Below are 17,517 nucleotides of genomic sequence, written 5' to 3' on the forward strand. Positions count from 1 at the left end.
ATCTTGGTAGTTCCACTCCTGCTTAGAGGTCTAATTCTAGAAGATGGTAATCGAGAATTTCTGTTCAACCCAATGGCATGCTATGAGGGCTCAGATGGCTCCATCCTGTCCCCTATGCTTTTCAATATCCATATGAAACCTTTGAGCACAAGGGGGTTGGTATGCCAATACCAATATGCCAATAACACTCAACTCTTTCTCTCACATGCCATCCTTCCTTTATGTTGGATCCAAGTGAGGTGGTGGAAGTGCTGAATTGTTGCCTGGTGGAAGTGACGGAATGGGTGACAGCTACAAAACTGAAGCTCGATCATGAGAAGATCATGGGTGGTTCATCGTCTAGGAAGGTGGTTTCAGATTGTTCTGGAAGGAGTTCAACTCCCCATGAAATATCAGCTTTGCAGTGTTTGCTATTCCAGCTCTAGCTGCTGGAGGCCCAAGTGGTTTCAGTAACACAAAGAGCCTTTCATCAGCTAAAGCGTGCTATCTGACCCATCCTGGATAGAGAAAACCACTTCAATTCCAAGTACTGGTGTTTACCTTTAAAGCCCTACATAGCTTGTGACCCAATCCTTGACATAATGTGTTCTACAACATCAATCTTCCCATATACCAAGATCTTCCTCAGAGGCCCCACCAAACAAAGCAAGGTATAATTCTCTTCACAAGGAGGCTCAGCTGGTCCCTAAGTTAAAAACTTTAGGTGCTAGGCCAGGACCTTTTTATTTTCCCATAAAGTAATGATACATTACTTCTGCTATAATTGCTTTTAGAGCTGCCTTTTACTGTTGAAAACTGATTGCCATTTTGTTGGGTTGCATCCACAGCAGAGATGTGAAACTTCCATAAATTTTGAAAACATGGGAAAAATCTGGTTTCTCTTGGAGGTTTTTTAAAAAATAGAAATTATGGAGAAAATAGAAAAATATGCAATACTGTTTTTAGTGCTTTTTACAGATATATAAAAGCACTTTGGTCAGCAGCCAGTCCCACTGATTCTGTTGCACAAATGGCCCCCACATAATGGCAATTTAGTGCTTCAGGGGAGCAATCTAAAATGAGTGGAAATGCTCATTTCTGGAAGGGGGCGGGCCAACAGAGCTTGTATAAGGGAGCTCCACCAACCTGTCCCCTTACAGAGACAAGCATTTCTGCTTGTTTCGGGGCTTGCACATGGAACCGTTAATTCACAGTTGCACAAGTGGTGGGGGCCACCTGAGCAATGGAATTGGCAGGGCTGGCCTAGTGCAGAACACAGGTGGCAGGGGCCCCCATGCATAGACAGGCAGGATTGGATACTGCCCTTTGTCTTTATGATATAATATGTAGTATGTATAACTTCATTTGCTCATAAAATTATTGCTAAAATTAAAAATATTTAAAAGTAAACTTAATACATGTGTAATTATTGTGCAAAAGAACTATACTTTTAAAATTTAATATACCAAACATAATTTTATGAGCAAATCAAGTTATACATAATACAGGTTAGATTCCTGTTTTATGTCTGACCAGAGGGAATTTCTACAAGTCGTCCCTGAAACAAGTGAATCATTCTAGAAGCAGGAAAAGTGGAGGCAGAGGAAGACTGGTGTATAGCACCTGTTCCTGTTTGTGAGGAATTGGGTGGGGTTTCAGGAAATCTGGTCTGAAGAAAAAGCCATTGAGAGCTTATTTATCTGGGGAAGACTCTCTTCCCTATTATAAGGGATAACCAAGCATATTCCATTTACAAATGTTTAAGCAATCTCAACCTATTATTTGAAGAATGACATTTCATTCCCTCTTGTAAATAATTCCCCTTAATAAACAGCTTAATTTTTGTTCATTTGGAAATGGTGTCTCTCGTGGTAATCGTGATTGTCTTGGTAGTTGTATCCTAGTGGTGATAGGAACCAGGCTACTGAGTATCATTAAGATAGAGAGGGTTCATTTTGGTGGCAGCGATTAAAAGGTTTTATATAGCTAAGGCAGCATTCCCTAACAGTAAGGGCTAATTAGAACTTACTGCTACAACTTTATTAAAATTTGTATTTCATAAAAAATTGTAGCAGTGAGTTCTTTGAAAAAAAGAACATAGGGATAACCCACACGTTGCTCTGTTGCACGTAGTGGCAGTCATAACCTATAGTGTTTCTCTCACATGTGGGTTTTGGAACCACATTGAGTGCTACAGCTTCTAACCAAAACAAGCTCAGAAACACAGGACTCTATAGAACAAAACTCCAAATGCACATTTTCTGCACATATGATATGGTGACTCTAGTTATATGTTGGGGAAATGACCATGACTTGGAGCATCCCTAAATTTCTGTAAGTAAACAATACATTAGATCAATAATTTTAATAAAGAATGGAAGAAATAACTATGCTGGGAATTTTACAGAGATAATTTTAAAGAACTTCTTCCCATAGCTTCAAAATTTCCAGACATTTTACATTTTTCAGTCTTCCTATAAAAATCCTCCTATTACATAGTTTTTACAAATCATTTGGGGGTAGTAAAGCCCAGGCAGCCATGTATGAACATCTTGTCTTAAATAATTTCTTCAATCTTAAAAAAAAAAAACATAATCTAAAATTGTTCAGTTTTTCCATGTTTTCAGAAAAAAACAAAAAAGGTCATTGAAGAAAAACGGGAAAACTCACTTATCTGAATTTTTCCAGTCCCCCGCATCCCCAGGCCTCCACATATCTAATCCATAGAAATGTGCACATTAGTCCCATAATTGAGACTGATGTATCAATCAGATTTAGAACATGCTAAATTTGCACAGATTCAGCAGTGCAGCTAATCCCATAATACATCAACTTGTCAAAATGTCCATCAATGCCAAGACATTTGGTTTATATTGATCCCAGAACTTCAAAAATAAAGTAAAATTTCTTTTAAAAGTTTGTAATCTTCCTTCTGAAAGATTATTACAAGCTGTGATTTTGTTCATCAGCATCATATTCCAAATTCTCCTCCACTGAACCGAAATCAGAATGTGATTTCCATGCTTTTTCCAACAATATACAAGGACTATTAATAGGTACACCACCAGTACCATATGCTTTTTTCATGACTAGCTTAAATCCCATTGATTTCAATGGGACTAAAACATGCCTAAACCCTGGGGTCCACCCATTGTGTTTTATAAGCTATCGCAAACCAGCCTGGACATTATTAACTGAAGGGTGGTGTAGGCAGTGGTCTTGAGGACCAATCTAAGAACTGTAGTTGACAGCCCTCCTTCTCTCTGAACAAGCCTTGTACCCTTTCCCTATTTGAGGCTTTGAGTACCTTAAACCAGCAGAGCCCAACAGCCCCCCTAAGGGAAGGGTGGATGGGTAGAGGGACTAGTTAACTGCTGCTGCTTGAAGGCAGTAGTAAGACCTTACCTCACTTGCCAATGGATTACTTATTTAGCCTTGTGTAGCCAAGGGTCTCCAGGTGCCTCGCCCATGAAGCTGCTACACAGCCACCAGCCCTCCTCCCAGTTTTGGAGCTGGGGACATGACATGTACTGCCATGCAACTTCTGAGACAACCTCTGCTCAACTCTGCAGCTTCAAGGCTGGAAGGGACATAACAAGAAGAGCCATGCTGGCTCAGACCAAAAGTCTATCTAGTCCAGTATTTTGTCCACACAGTGGCCACCAGCTGCCTGTGGGAAACCACAAGTAGGATATGAGTACAATAGCACCCTCCCTAGTGTTCACCAGCAACTAGTGTACATGGGCATACTACCTCTGATGCTGGATATAGTATTGATATCCTTATCACCCATGAATTTGTCTAACCCCCTTTTAAAGCCATCCAAATTGGTGGCCATCACTATATCTTGTGGTGGCAGATTCCATAGTTTATTTATGTGCTATGTGAAAAAGTACTTCCTTTTATCTGTCCTGAATCTCCCACCAATCATCTTCATGAGATGACCCCATGTTCTAAGGAAGGCTGGTCATTCACCATGCCTATCTGAGATCAGTGCCATACTCACCATGACAAGCAGAATTGTTGCAGCCAGGGTATAGCAATGTATTAAATAATGTAGGAATGTGTGGATGATAAATATACAGGTGTGAAGTTTTAGTTTGTATATACAACCAAGTTTTCAAGTATTTCTTTCTTGATTGTTAACTACAATATAATTTAGCTTCAAATGTAAGATAAGAGATAGATCTTTCTCCCATCACCATGGGAGCCAGGCTCTGCAGCAAGAGGAGCCCAAACCTGGAGCGATAGGCATAGGCAAGCCTGGAGAAGGAGGTGCATGGGCTTGCCTCTGTGCCTGAGGTGCACTCAGAATGCACATCAAGTGCAGAGGCAGAGCATCTGCCTCCCCCCCACCTCCAGTTCTGAACTATTGCGGGAGCAGTGGCTTATTTTCTCTCCCGCACCCCTTCCAACCTCCTGGTTAAAATGCTGGAGAGAGGAACAGGAGGTTTTCCCTGGACCTGGTATGGCATTTCAGTATAAAAACACAAAGTACAAAACAAAAATCACATCGCTTGGGCAGCAATCTTAATAAAGCCAATTAAAATTATTTCCTGGTTAATTAGGAATGCCCAGCCCGTGTCCTTCTATGGGTTTTGGGTACCTAGCTAGGCACACATTTGCAGCTCTTTCAGCTACTTGCTTCAGTGAGCAACACCAGTACTGACAAGTGCTGGTACCACTGTTCTAGGGGGACACATTCTAGGTGGGCATGAAAGGGATGAACCAGGGCCACATCAGCCCTGATTTATCCATTATTGCCATATCTATTATCAGGAACACATAATTTTCAATTATCCATTATCAGGGCCATATTAGCAGCTCCTGCTCCTGTTCTGGCTCCTCCACCACTGCCCCTTTTACTGTCGATAGATCCGCCTTGGCTGCAAAGCTAAACTGCCAAAGGCCTCCCGCACTCAGGCTTTCTCATGATATTCTGGTGAGTATGACGAGCCCTAGCCTTCTTCCAATCCTGGAGCTGCAGAGAAGGGCAGGGGGTTGTCCTGGCAATTGAGAGGATGAGGATCATCTTATCCCCAGCTCCAAGGTTGGCAGGAAGGCTAGGGAGTGTTTGACCACTGCATTCCGATGAAGACCAGCATGCCTTGGGTGCAGAGCAACCAAGTCAGAAAGTCCTGATCACCGTCTCCAGCTCCAGAGCAGAAGAGTGTGTGTATACATACACACACCTTGGCCACTCTGTGGGAGTGCTTCGTCTCCATAGCATCCAAGCCAGCAAAGTCCCCCATCCCTTCCAGCTCCAAAAGTGGAGCTAGGGGGCAAACAAGGGAATAGTCCTGGACCTCGTGCAGAGGTGCAGCATGAGACTGACCAAAGGTCAAGGTCCTGGCAACCATAATATTTGCATTGGGTACTAAGGCAACCCAAAAATTGTTGACCCCTGCTCCTACCCTCAAACCAGTGGGGTGGGAAGAAAGGAAGAAGAGAGATGGCATCTTTTTTCCACTTCCCATCCATTTCAGCGAATGAAGGTTATTTGGCAGCTTGACTTTGATAGAGCTGCATGGAATCTGCCAGCAAAGGAGATGGAACAGTTTTAAGAAATAGTAATCACAACCCTCCCCAACAAATATCTCTCTGTGGACAGAGGGTATTTAGTAGCTTGCCTCTGAGGCAGCTGCTAGGACTCAACTCATGGGATAAGTGGGGTGGGGAGGGCTCAGTTCCCACTTAATTTGAGGAACGTTGCTGTAAAAGAAGTTTTATTACACTAATAAAAGCTGTTACCTAGTTGATCTTAATGCTTTCATTAGAAGAGTGTTGTAAGCCACTGGCTACCTTCCATCTAAAATGGAGATGGTCATGAAACAATGTGGGTGTAACCCCCACTCTAGTCTGTAATATGTAGATATTAACAGTAGACTACATTGTATGGTTGTTTTAACCCACTATCTCTCAGCCTAAATCAGACTGGCAATATAGGGATGTTAACAAAGTACTACATTACAAGGTTCTAATGATTTTCATCAGAGATGCAGTATTTATTCATATGCAAATTTCGTAAACTGACAGCTATGCATAACAAAATAAAATACATCCCCAAATAATTTAAGAACATTCATAGAAGGAATGATTCCAGTCTCGCGCCAAGTCATCTGCAACTTCCGAAAAGCTTCCCTAGAAGGTTGGAGAAACAACGTAGGGTTGGGCAGGGAAAGGAAAACTTTTTTCCCCTTAATTTCACTTATCTTAGAATCCCAGCCAATATTTATGAACATCAACAAAAACCACCGAAAATGAAACCAGCAGATAAAACAGTAAAAGCAGCACAGAAAAGGTTCTTAAATACAATTTAAAAGTATAACAGGAGTTTGCTTAACAAGAGCAGTGACAGCATCATACACTCATGTGCCAAAGAAGACAGCATCTTAATTTGGATGCCACCACAAAGAAGGTCTTCTGACCAGCTGCCATCAAGCTATAGTCCAGGGGCAGGGAGGAAACAGTGAAGGGCTTCTTAATATTACAAAACTTGAGGGAAATGTTCATATAATGTCTACCAGCTGAACAGGGTAACAAAGGATAAAGTGTCTATGAACTGGCCTTCAAATATTACAGAATATGTCTCATAATGTTAATCCATGAATATTTCCACTATGAATTACTATCAAGGAACATCTGCTATATTTTGTGAAGGTCATTTCATAGACATTTTATCCTACTCTTTGAAAAATGAACAATTAGTGTTCTCCATCCAACTAGGCTGTTCTTCGTTTTGGATTTTTTTAAAAAAACTTTAGGTTTACTGCCTTCTCATCCCGCCTACCTACCCAGCTGCCTTGTCTTTGTCCATGCATTAACAGAAATAACTAATAGTCACACTGTGTTGCTGATAGTTGACAAATGGTGTTAAAATCTAAGAGACGATTACATACCAACTCAGAGCCATAAGCTCTGCCTCAGTAGTGCCAATTCATAGAAATTAAATTAACAGCCTAGGATAAACTACTTGACCAGCCAGCATTTCTTTCTACAGACCACAGTCCTAATCACACTTTTTTGGGAGTAAGAACCACTGATTAAAGTGGCTAAATGTTCACAGGATCAGATTGCACAAAAACCTAATAATGATGTATGGTACACACTTTTTGTTATCAACAAATCATGTTTAACTTGAAGCAATGCAACCCCCCCCCCCCCCAGGCTGCCTACAATCCTTTGCACACTTGCTTGGGAGCAAGTCTCACTGAACGTATCTGGTCAACATGCATAAAAGTTGGCTGCACAGTCATCTATTCAATGCATAAAAATAAAAACTTAGTGATGAATACAAAACTGCCTCCAAATATATGAACATATCTGATGTAAAGCTATACATAAAACACTTAAGGTATCTCAGTAGTATTTTAACTTCGTAACATCATGCTATAAATAGGGATTGGGGCAAAATTTGTATGGTGCACATTTTAATACAAACCAACCTAATTCACACTTCTCAAAACAAATACACGAACCAGAATGCTATTATCCCTCAGTTTTTGCACTGCTCTGAATTCTGCAATGTAGCTCTCCAATCAAAAATATATACATTGGGGAAACTGTATAAAAAGGCATACATTAGGGGAAAGTGCTTGCAGAATGTGTAAGGGGAAATTGCATTCAGAAATGCATATGTAATGCATATGAATTATGTAGATTTTTAAAAAGCATTAGTAAACTGATACAGAAATGGAATGAAATGAACTTGTGCGTGAATAAGTGCAATGTTATACAAAGTGAAACAGATTTGTCCATCCCTAGTCATAAATTGCAATGTTAACAGACCACCTTACTTTTTGTACAAACAGAGAAAGTTTATCATTAACACCCCAAACTTACAGTACTGATGGAGCACACAGAAGTTGAAGAGATATCGTCAATATAAGAGCCCTTAATTATCACAAGCATAATTAAATGCTTCCACCTTTTTAAAGTAAGAAAACAAAAAAACGAAAAGTTCTATGCAAAATGGTAAGGTTTGTAACATTCATGAAAGTGTTTATTTTAAAAATCAAAATTTCTCACTTTCTCTTCCCGAAAAATGCAAGTCTAGGGTTGAGTTTTCAAGTGATAAGACAACTAGTTTGCCTCTTTAGAATAGGACATATGTTTTAAAGCTCCTAGAATACTCAGTAAATTATGGTAGTAAAAAATCAGACCTTTACTACAAAAATTAAAATCCTAATAAAAAGACTAAAGAATCTCTGGAACAAACAACCAATCTGATAAGGTACGTTAGAATGAGGTCACCATAGGTTTGCATCATAAACTGTTTCAATGTTAGTATTTAAAATACAGTGTGAATCTGAAATATCATACTAGCTGCAATCTGCCAACAATGGGGACTTAATTGTGCAATGTTGGAGACTGGCTTGCACTCAGTACAGTGGATTCCTGCACTGGGCAGGGGGTTGGACTCGATGGTCTTGTAGGCCCCTTCCAACCCCACTATTCTATGATTAAGCAGAGTTTGAGGACAAAAACTCTCCAAATCCTAAAGACAGCATTCAAGACTACTACAAATGCATACTTTACTACCCAAGACAGCTAATGCAGGGCAGTGACTAAGGCCAGAATCCTATGCAGGTGCTGGCTGGGGAATGCTAGGAGCTGTAGGACATTTTTCTGTCTAAACCTGCATAGAATTCCCCCCTAAGAATCTGAGCCAGGAGATCTTATTTCAGTTCTACCCACATGACTTCTCAGAATGGGGGCCAGAAATACTGACCTACCTTACAAGTTAGGATCGAGAGAAATAGATGTGAAATACTTTCAATGCTATTTATTCAAAAATACTATATATCCATTTAGATATACATATTAAGTATTATCAATTTTATAAGAAGCCATAGATAATCAGCACCTAAATTTTCTGTATTAATTTTGAGGACTTTATGGAAGGTCTAATTTTTTGGCACTGCAATCATATGTTTACTCAGAAGTTTACTGGTTTCAGTTGCAGTTACTTCCTTCCCAGGTGTGAAGAGGATTGCAACCTATGACTGTTTAGACACACCTTCAAGCTTTGCCGCCACCATTCATCCAAAACATTACAATATAGCATCTCATCAAGAACAATATCACATCCATACTGGGGGGACAAATCCAGATAACAGTTTTCTCATATAATAATGCAACTATTGTGGGAGAAATCATATTTAAAAATTATTCCCATCACATAATCAAAGTGCGGGAGAAGAAAAAAAGAGAACAGAAAATAATCTTCTACCAAAAGAAAAGAGTAAGACCTTTGAGTGTTACCTATATTTTGCCCTACCCCAAGGAGTTTACATAACCATTGCTGATTTTATTCTAAGTGCCTCATTTTGAGTTAATCTTGGAAAACTGCCAGCAACTATTGAGCGAGACAGAGAGAGAGAGAGAGAGAGAGAGAGTGTGTGTGTGTGTGTGTGTATGTGTGTGCATGTAACACTACATATTATATAAAACATATATTATAGATATATGTAGGGAAAGCAAGCCATAGGTCCTGAAAGATACTCAGTATGAGGGAGAAGACATGAGAAATGGTAAACATTCCATTCAGTCCTGCTCTTTTTTCTTCTAAGCCTTCAGATTTAATTTGCAGTAAGACTGTCATGTAATTAAAGGGTTGTTAACTTGTTTGTTTTTTAGTCCATTGAACTTCTGCTTTTAATAGATTAAAGCAAATGATTACAATATTTCAGTCATGGGTGTGTAGGTTGAGAATGTTTAGCAAGGATAATGGCTTCTCTTGACTAAATACATACAATGATGCTTTAGAAAATTTCAAACACATTGCCCAAGCCAAGCAATGTACATATACTGCATTGTTATAAAAATCAGCATTTTCACAAGAAATAGCTCCACAGACAGAGAACACACATTTTTAAATCCCTAAGAACACAATGGAGCAATCAATAATACTTTCAATTCTACTGTATTCATTGATTGACTACAGTGTGATGGACATTAAAACTGCACTACAGAGCAAAGTCAAGTGACGGCACCATGAGGGGAATCCCAGAGCCTATCTTTCAGAAGAAAATTGGGAACAGAGCTTTGCCCCAGGGTGTTTCCAAGATTTTGCCATTAGCTTCCATCTAAAGCTGTATGTACTATTCTCCGCATGGCAACACCTGGCATCTTCTAAAAAAATCTAACACAAAAATGCACCAGAAAGGGGGTGGGGGGACGACGACGACTGAAGCCAGCCTGTAATCTGTATGAATTAACATTCCCCCCACATGTATAGATATTCCTACAGAGAACCAGTGGAAAGATGCACTACACCTTATATGTCAAGCACCCAGAGAAAATGCAGTAAAGTATGGCATAGAATAAATTTAGCTGATGCAAACCCACCAGCCCAAGTTACCACCGTTTTAATGGATACGGCAGGCAAGGAAAAGCCAAGGCAGAGACAGAATACAAGTCTGCGGCACCATTGCATACATAACATTACTCATGCCTAACTCATGGTGGGGGGCAGGGGGTTGAAAAAAAGAGAGATCTCCCGGAGAACACATGTATGACATACCACCAGAACACAAACAGGCGACCAGGAAGAAGGGATGCCTGGGGTGGGTCCTCTTGCCTTAATCCTAAAACCACAGCAACATCACCACTCGTAGTGCCATTTATTAATGGGTGCAGGATTTGACTAGCCCTTGAGCTTGTCGTCGCTGCTCCTGCTGCGGGTTGAGGTGGGGGCCGCGCCTGTGGGTGGTGACGCTGGTGATAGCAAAAAAACAACAACCCCAAAGCCACCCAACCCTAAAAGGTCCTTGGGGAAACGGATGGCACGAGTGTGCGGGGGAGGGGGCAACGGAGACACTGCCCCCACGGCTCGTGCCGCCAAGACACTCGCGCTCGGAGTGGGAGGCGGCGCGGCGGGGCAGCGAAGGCGATGAGGGAAATGGGGAGCAACAGCCACGGCTGGCAGATGGAAGCGTCGGGTGGGGGAAGGCGCCGAGGAAGTAGGCGGCATCCTCGGTGGCTCCGGCGTGCGCGCGACAGCGGGCGGCTGGCGTGGTGGGATTTGAAAGAGGAGGGGGCAGTTATGGGAAGAGGAGGAGGGGGGAGAAGGATGACCGGAAAGGGGAGAAGGCTGAAGGGAAGGTGCATCGATAGGAGAGCGGGCGACAGGTGGGGCAGGTCCGTCCACCCACACACTCCCCCGGCTCACCGGGCCTCGCAGCCCCTCCGCGCTGCTGCCGTCGCCTCTTTTGCCGCCGCCGCCGCCGCCGCCGCCTCCTAATGCTGCTGCCTTCGTTATGCCCGCCTGCCCGCGACGCTCCTATCAGCGCGCGCCTCGCGCTCTCGCCTTCAGCCGCCTCACAGCTCGCTCGGCTTCGCTCTCACCCAACCCCGCTACCTGCTTGCAAGGTTTTGAGGGAGGTGTTGCTGAGCTTGGGTGGCAGAGTTTCGGTGGGTCCCACTGACACGCACTCCCGCCAATTGGAAAAGGGCATAGGGAGGAAGAGGCCCCGCCTTTGTCGAAAGAGAACCAATCGGGGCAGGCATTCCCTCCTTGCGCCACGGCGGGCCGGAGAGGGGCGGGCATCTTCTTCTTCGCTGCCGCCGCCAGGTCCCTCGCCCGCCCGCCTGTTACGCGGAGTTTGGCCCCGCCCACCGCGCGCCCAGGCTCGGTTGACTTGACAGTTCCCGAGCAACCAAGGGGCTCGGTGAGGGAGAAGGCGGTGGCGGGTGTCGCTGCTGCTTCTCCTGCCTCCGTCTCTGCGGGGGGCGGGCTCAGGGGAGTCGTGACTGGGAAGCAGCAGCCGCCGCCAGAGGGGTGAGGGAGGACTGGATGCTCGTGCACGGTGGCATCAGCAGCATCAGCAACTGTTGCTGTCATGACTAAGCAGCGAATGTGATACAGGCAGACACAGGTGGGGGCTCAGAATGGGGGGGAGGGGCGAGAGAGTAGCAATACTGTTTGGGGGAGGGCTCAGCATCCATCTCATATTCGTGCGGAGGGGGGGTGTCTCTGTGTACCACGGATCTTCCTCTGCGGAAGATGCTGCTTCCTCTGCTCCTTCCTTTTCCCATTTTTCTCCCAGCTTTGTGGCAACTGTTGCACATGCCAAAGCCCTTGGCCCTAGGAGGTGCATCCCCAACCCCCGCAAAAGGCGCTGCGGAGGAGGCAACATGCAGGGCAATCCTATGCACGATTACAACTTGAGCTTTCCGCCTTAACGTATGCTTTCTTCCTGGATTTTTCTGTCCATTAAAAACATTTAGGCTGCAATCCTATACACGCTTTCCTGGTGGTAAGCTCCATTGAACACAGTGGGGTTTACTTCTGAATTACTCAGTAACTGAATAAGTGGGACTTACTTCTGAGCAGACACACATAGGATTGCATTGTTAATACTTCATACAACAATACATTGTAAACCCATCTACTAGGAAGCAAATCACAAGGATTTCAGAAACGGGAATGTAGTTTCAGAGACCTAACTCCCCTATTTCAAAACAATAGGAGTTTTGCTATTGACTTCAGTAGAAGTAAGATTGGTCCTAAAGGCGTTAATCCTATATGCACACATACTTCTTTGAACTCAGTACTTGGAATGATGCTGAAATCCTCAAAGCACCCTTCCTTGGGAGTAAGAGTACTTTCAGATGGAGAGCCTAGTGCTACTTTTCAGAAGGCATCATGCAGCAGTAGCATCTATTTTTTCCTTAATAGAAAAAATAGGGGCGAAGGGGCTTGCGTAACTCAGTGAAGCCATAAGCTATGCCGTGCAGGGCCACCCAAGACCGACAGGTCATGGTGGAGAGTTCTGACAAAATGTGGTCCACTGGAGAAGGAAATGGCAAACCACTCCAGTATTCTTGCCAAGAAAACCCCATGGAACATATCACAAGGCTAAAGAGATGATGCCGGAAGATGAGCTCCTCAGGTCGGAAGGTGTCCAATATACTACTGGGGAAGAGCAGAGGGAATTTCCAAGTAGCGCCAGAAAGAGTGAAGCGGCTGGGCCAAAGCTGAAAGGACACTCAGCTATGGCTGTGTCTGGTGGTGAAAACAAAATCCGATGCTGTAAAGAACAATACTGTTTAGGAACCTGGAATGTAAGATCAATGAATCAAGGTAAGCTGGAGGTGGTCAAACATGAGATGGCAAGATTGAACATCAACATCTTGGGAATCAGCGAACTAAAATGGACAAGCATGGGCGAATTTAATTCAGGTGACCATCATATCTACTATTGTGGGCAAGAATCCCTTAGAAGAAATGGAGTAGCATTCATAGTCAACAAAAGGGTGGGAAAAGCAGTACTGGGATACAATCTTAAAAACGATAGAATGATCTCAGTACGAATCCAAGGCAAACTATTCAACATCACAGTAATTCAAGTCTATGCCCCAACCACTGAGGCCGAAGAAGCTGAGGTTGATCGGTTCTGTGAAGACCTACAACACTTTCTAGAACTAACACCAAAAAAAGATGTCCTCTTCATCATAGGAGATTGGAATGCTAAAGCAGGAAGTCAAGAAATCACCGGGATAACAGGCAAGCATGGCCTTGGTGTACAAAATGAAGCAGGACAAAACCTAATAGAGTTTTGCCAAGAGAACACGCTGATCATAGCAAACACTCTTTTCCAACAGCACAAGAGGCGACTCTACACATGGACATCACCAGATGGTCTATATCGAAATCAGATTGATTATGTCCTTTGCAGCCAAAGATGGAGAAGCTCCATACAGTCAGTCAAAACAAGACCTGGAGCTGACTGTGGCTCAGATCATGAGCTTCTTGTTGCAACGTTTTGGCTTAAATTGAAGAACGTAGGGGAAACCACTAAACCATTCAGGTATGACCTAAATCATATCCCTTATGAATATACAGTGGAGGTGAGGAATAGATTTCAGGGATTAGACCTGATAGACAAGTGCCTGAGGAACTATGGACGGAGGTCCGTAACATTGTTCAGGAGGCAGCAACTCAATCCATCCCAAAGAAAAAGAAATGCAAGAAAGCCAAGTGGCTGTCTGAGGAGGCTTTACAAGTAGCTGAGGAAAGAAGGGAAGCGAAAAGCAAGGGAGAAAGGGGAAGATATACCCAACTGAATGCAGAGTTCCAGAGAATAGCAAGGAGAGACAAGAAGGCCTTCTTAAATTAACAATGCCAAGAAATCGAGGAGAACAATAGAATGGGGAAGACTAGAGATCTCTTCAAGAAAATCAGAGATCTCAAGGGAACGTTTTGTGCAAAGACGGGCATGATAAAGGACAAAGAAGGCAGGGACCTAACAGAAGCAGATGAGATTAAGAAGAGGTGGAAAGAATACATAGAAGAACTATACAGGAAAGATCTGAATGTCCCTGATAGCCATGATAGTGCGGTCACTGAACTTGAGCCCGACATCCTAGAGAGTGAAGTCAAGTGGGCCTTAGGAAGCATTACTAACAACAAAGCTAGCGGAGATGACAGTATTCCAGCTGAGCTATTTAAGATCGTAAAAGTTGATGCAGTTAAAGTGCTACACTCAATATGCCAACACATTTGGAACACTCAACAGTGGCCACAAGACTGGAAAAGGTCAGTTTACATTCCAGTTCCAAAGAAGGGCAATGCCAAAGAGTGTTCAAACTACCGTACAATTGCGCTCATTTCGCATGCCAGCAAGGTGATGCTCAAAATCCTACAAGCTAGGCTTCAGCAGTATGCGAACCGAGAACTACCAGAAGTACAAGCTGGGTTTCGAAGAGGCAGAGGAACTAGAGATCAAATCGCCAACATTCGCTGCATCATGGAGAAAGCAAGAGAATTCCAGAAAAATGTCTATTTCTGCTTCATTGACTATGCTAAAGCCTTTGATTGTGTGGCTCACAACAAACTGTGGCAAATTCTTAAAGAGATGGGGGTACCAGACCACCTTACCTGTCTCCTAAGAAACCTGTACGAGGGTCAAGAAGCAACAGTAAGAACCAGACATTGAACAACTGATTGGTTCAAAATTGGGAAAGGAGTACAACAAGGCTGCATATTGTTGCCCTGCTTATTTAACTTATATGCAGAGTACATCATGAGAAACGCTGGGTTGGATGAATCAGAGGTCGGAATTAAGAGTGCTGGGAGAATTATCAACAACCTCAGATACACAGATGATACCACCCTAATGGCAGAAAGCGAAGAGGATCTAAAGAGCCTCTTGTTGAGGGTGAAAGAGGAGAGTGCAAAAGCTGGTTTGAAACTCAACATTAAAAAAACGAAGATCATGGCATCTGGCCCCATCACTTCCTGGCATATGGAAGGGGAAGAAATGGAAGCAGTGACAGATTTTATTTTCTTGGGCTCCAAGATCACCATAGACGGTGACTGTAGCCATGAAATTAAATGACGCTTGCTCCTTGGGAGGAAAGCTATGGCAAACCTAGACAGCATCGTAAGAAGCAGAGACATCACCTTGCTGACAAAGGTCCGTCTAATCAAAGCTATGGTTTTCCCAGTAGTAATGTATGGCTGTGAGAGCTGGACTATAAGGAAGGCTGAGCGCCGAAGAATTGATGCTTTCGAACTGTGGTGCTGGAGAAGACTCTTACGAGTCCCCTGGACTGCAAGGAGGTCAAATCAGTCAGTCCTAAAGGAAATCAACCCTGACTGCTCATTGGAAGGACAGATACTGAAGCTGAAGCTCAAATATTTTGGCCACCTAATGCAAAGAGAAAACTCTCTGGAAAAGACCCTGATGCTGGGAAAGACTGAAGGCAAAAGGAGAAGGGGATGGCAGAGGATGAGATGGCTAGATAGCATCACTGATGCAATGAGTATGGACTTGAGCACGCTCTGGGAGAAAGCACAGGACAGGAAGGCCTGGTGTGCTATGGTCCATGGGGTCACGAAGAGTCGGACATGACTGAACGACTGAACAACTACAACAATCCCATGACAGCTAAGTTTATTCGGGAGTTTTGGTGAGGGACTTTGTCAAAAACATTTTGAAAGTTCAAGTCCACAATGTTTACCAAATTGGCTCTATCCACATGCTTGTTGACACTCAAAAAAGTCTAAGAGCACAATCCTATGCATGTTTAGACAGAAAAAAAGTCCTACGACTTCCAGTACTTGTAGGGAGTTGTAGGACTTTTGTCTGTCTAAACATGCATAGGATTGCAGCCATAAATGGTCAATGACCAAGGACTTGCCTTTGCGGATACCATGTTGATTCTTATTCAGCAAGGAGTCCTATATGCTTGGTAATGTTATTTTTAATAATGCTTTCCACAAATTCATCCAGAAATGTCATTAAGCTAACTGGTCTGTAATTTCCTGGGTTGCTCCCGATCCCTTTTTAAAAATTGGTGTTGCATTGGCCACTTTCCAGTCTTCTGGTAAGTAGGCCAATCTTAGGGAAAAGTTAAATATTTTTGTTAGAAGATTTGTAATTTCATATTTGGAGCTGCATCCTTAGAGCAAGAGGATATTAGATCACCCCCACCCCCCAGGAATGGGTCCCTTTTTCCTCAGAATGACACCCTCCTTCCCTGAGACCCCCTCTCGCCTTAACCAAACTATAATACTGTTCAAGAAAATTCTCTGATACTCCTATGTACATAGGAAGGAAGAAGGCATTTCTTGTTATTGAAAAGTCAGTTAGCAGTTATCGAAACTGCTCTTTTTGATGCTTGTGGATGTTGATCACAGCCATGGATATTAAATATGTTTCTAACAATGCAATCCTATAATGTCTACTCAGAAGTTTACTTAGTTCAATAGGACTTATTCCTGGGCAAGCAAGTATAGGATTGCATCCAAAAAGCCTTAAACACAATCCACTTTGGGTATATCAACTGTCAGCAGACCTATAAAATGCTCTTCATAATTTCAGTGCAGGTTCTATGTGTTTCCGAAGGGTTGCAAGATGTGTAAAATTAATGGCATTCTGATCTTAGACTGGATGGGAGTGTAGGATCAGATGCACATTTCCATGTGCTTTAACATTCAGTGCAACATGTAGTACATTTTTATTTCAATCATACTTTAATAGGATGCTTTCTTGAAAGAAAAATAATGCATGTTCCTCTCTTGTTTGGATTATTTTTGAATTTATTAAAATGTATTACATGGTACCACTGTAATTTTTTTAAATTAAGTAATAGACTAATTAAATATAGCTCTTTAATTCAAAATATGTGATGGTTGTTCTGTGATTGAGATGTGTATTATTGGGGGTTGGGTCATCTCAGCTACAATCTTCTGTTTGTGCATGTGTGTGTGTGTGTGGTCTTTCCTACGGTAGAAAACTGTATTGGTAGTATAATTAACCGTGCAATATGTTTATACAGAAAAAAGTCCTACAGCTCCCAGTTGGCTGGGGAATGCTGGGAGTTGTAGGACTTTTTTCTGTATAAACATGCATAGGATTGCACCCTAAGAATGTTAAAATGCTAACATTTAACATGCATAAAATGGATTAGTGACATGTCTTCGAAGAGCCACAGGAACAACACAGGAAATTTAAGCATCACCTCTCAAACTGCCTGGAGTTGTCTTCAATTTTTAATAGAGTATTTTCCCTTATATGGTTTCTGTAA

General features: G+C 42.7%; 1 protein-coding gene across 3 annotated transcripts in view; it reads right to left on the bottom strand.

Moving 5' to 3' along the window:
* Positions 1-11,388, bottom strand: part of CDKL5 (cyclin dependent kinase like 5) — a 105,894-nt gene extending 94,506 nt beyond the window's left edge. For all 3 annotated transcript variants that reach the window (XM_084844082.1, XM_084844080.1, XM_084844081.1), the window contains exon 1: positions 11,153-11,388. The gene's annotated coding sequence lies outside the window, so the exon portion shown is untranslated. The remainder of the gene's footprint in view (positions 1-11,152) is intronic.
* Between the last annotated feature and the right edge of the window lie 6,129 nt (positions 11,389-17,517).

Source organism: Heloderma suspectum, chromosome 3, assembly GCF_057233095.1.
Source record: "Heloderma suspectum isolate Gila_16-S chromosome 3, 16-S_ref, whole genome shotgun sequence".
In the NCBI taxonomy this organism is placed as follows: Eukaryota; Metazoa; Chordata; class Lepidosauria; order Squamata; family Helodermatidae; genus Heloderma; species Heloderma suspectum.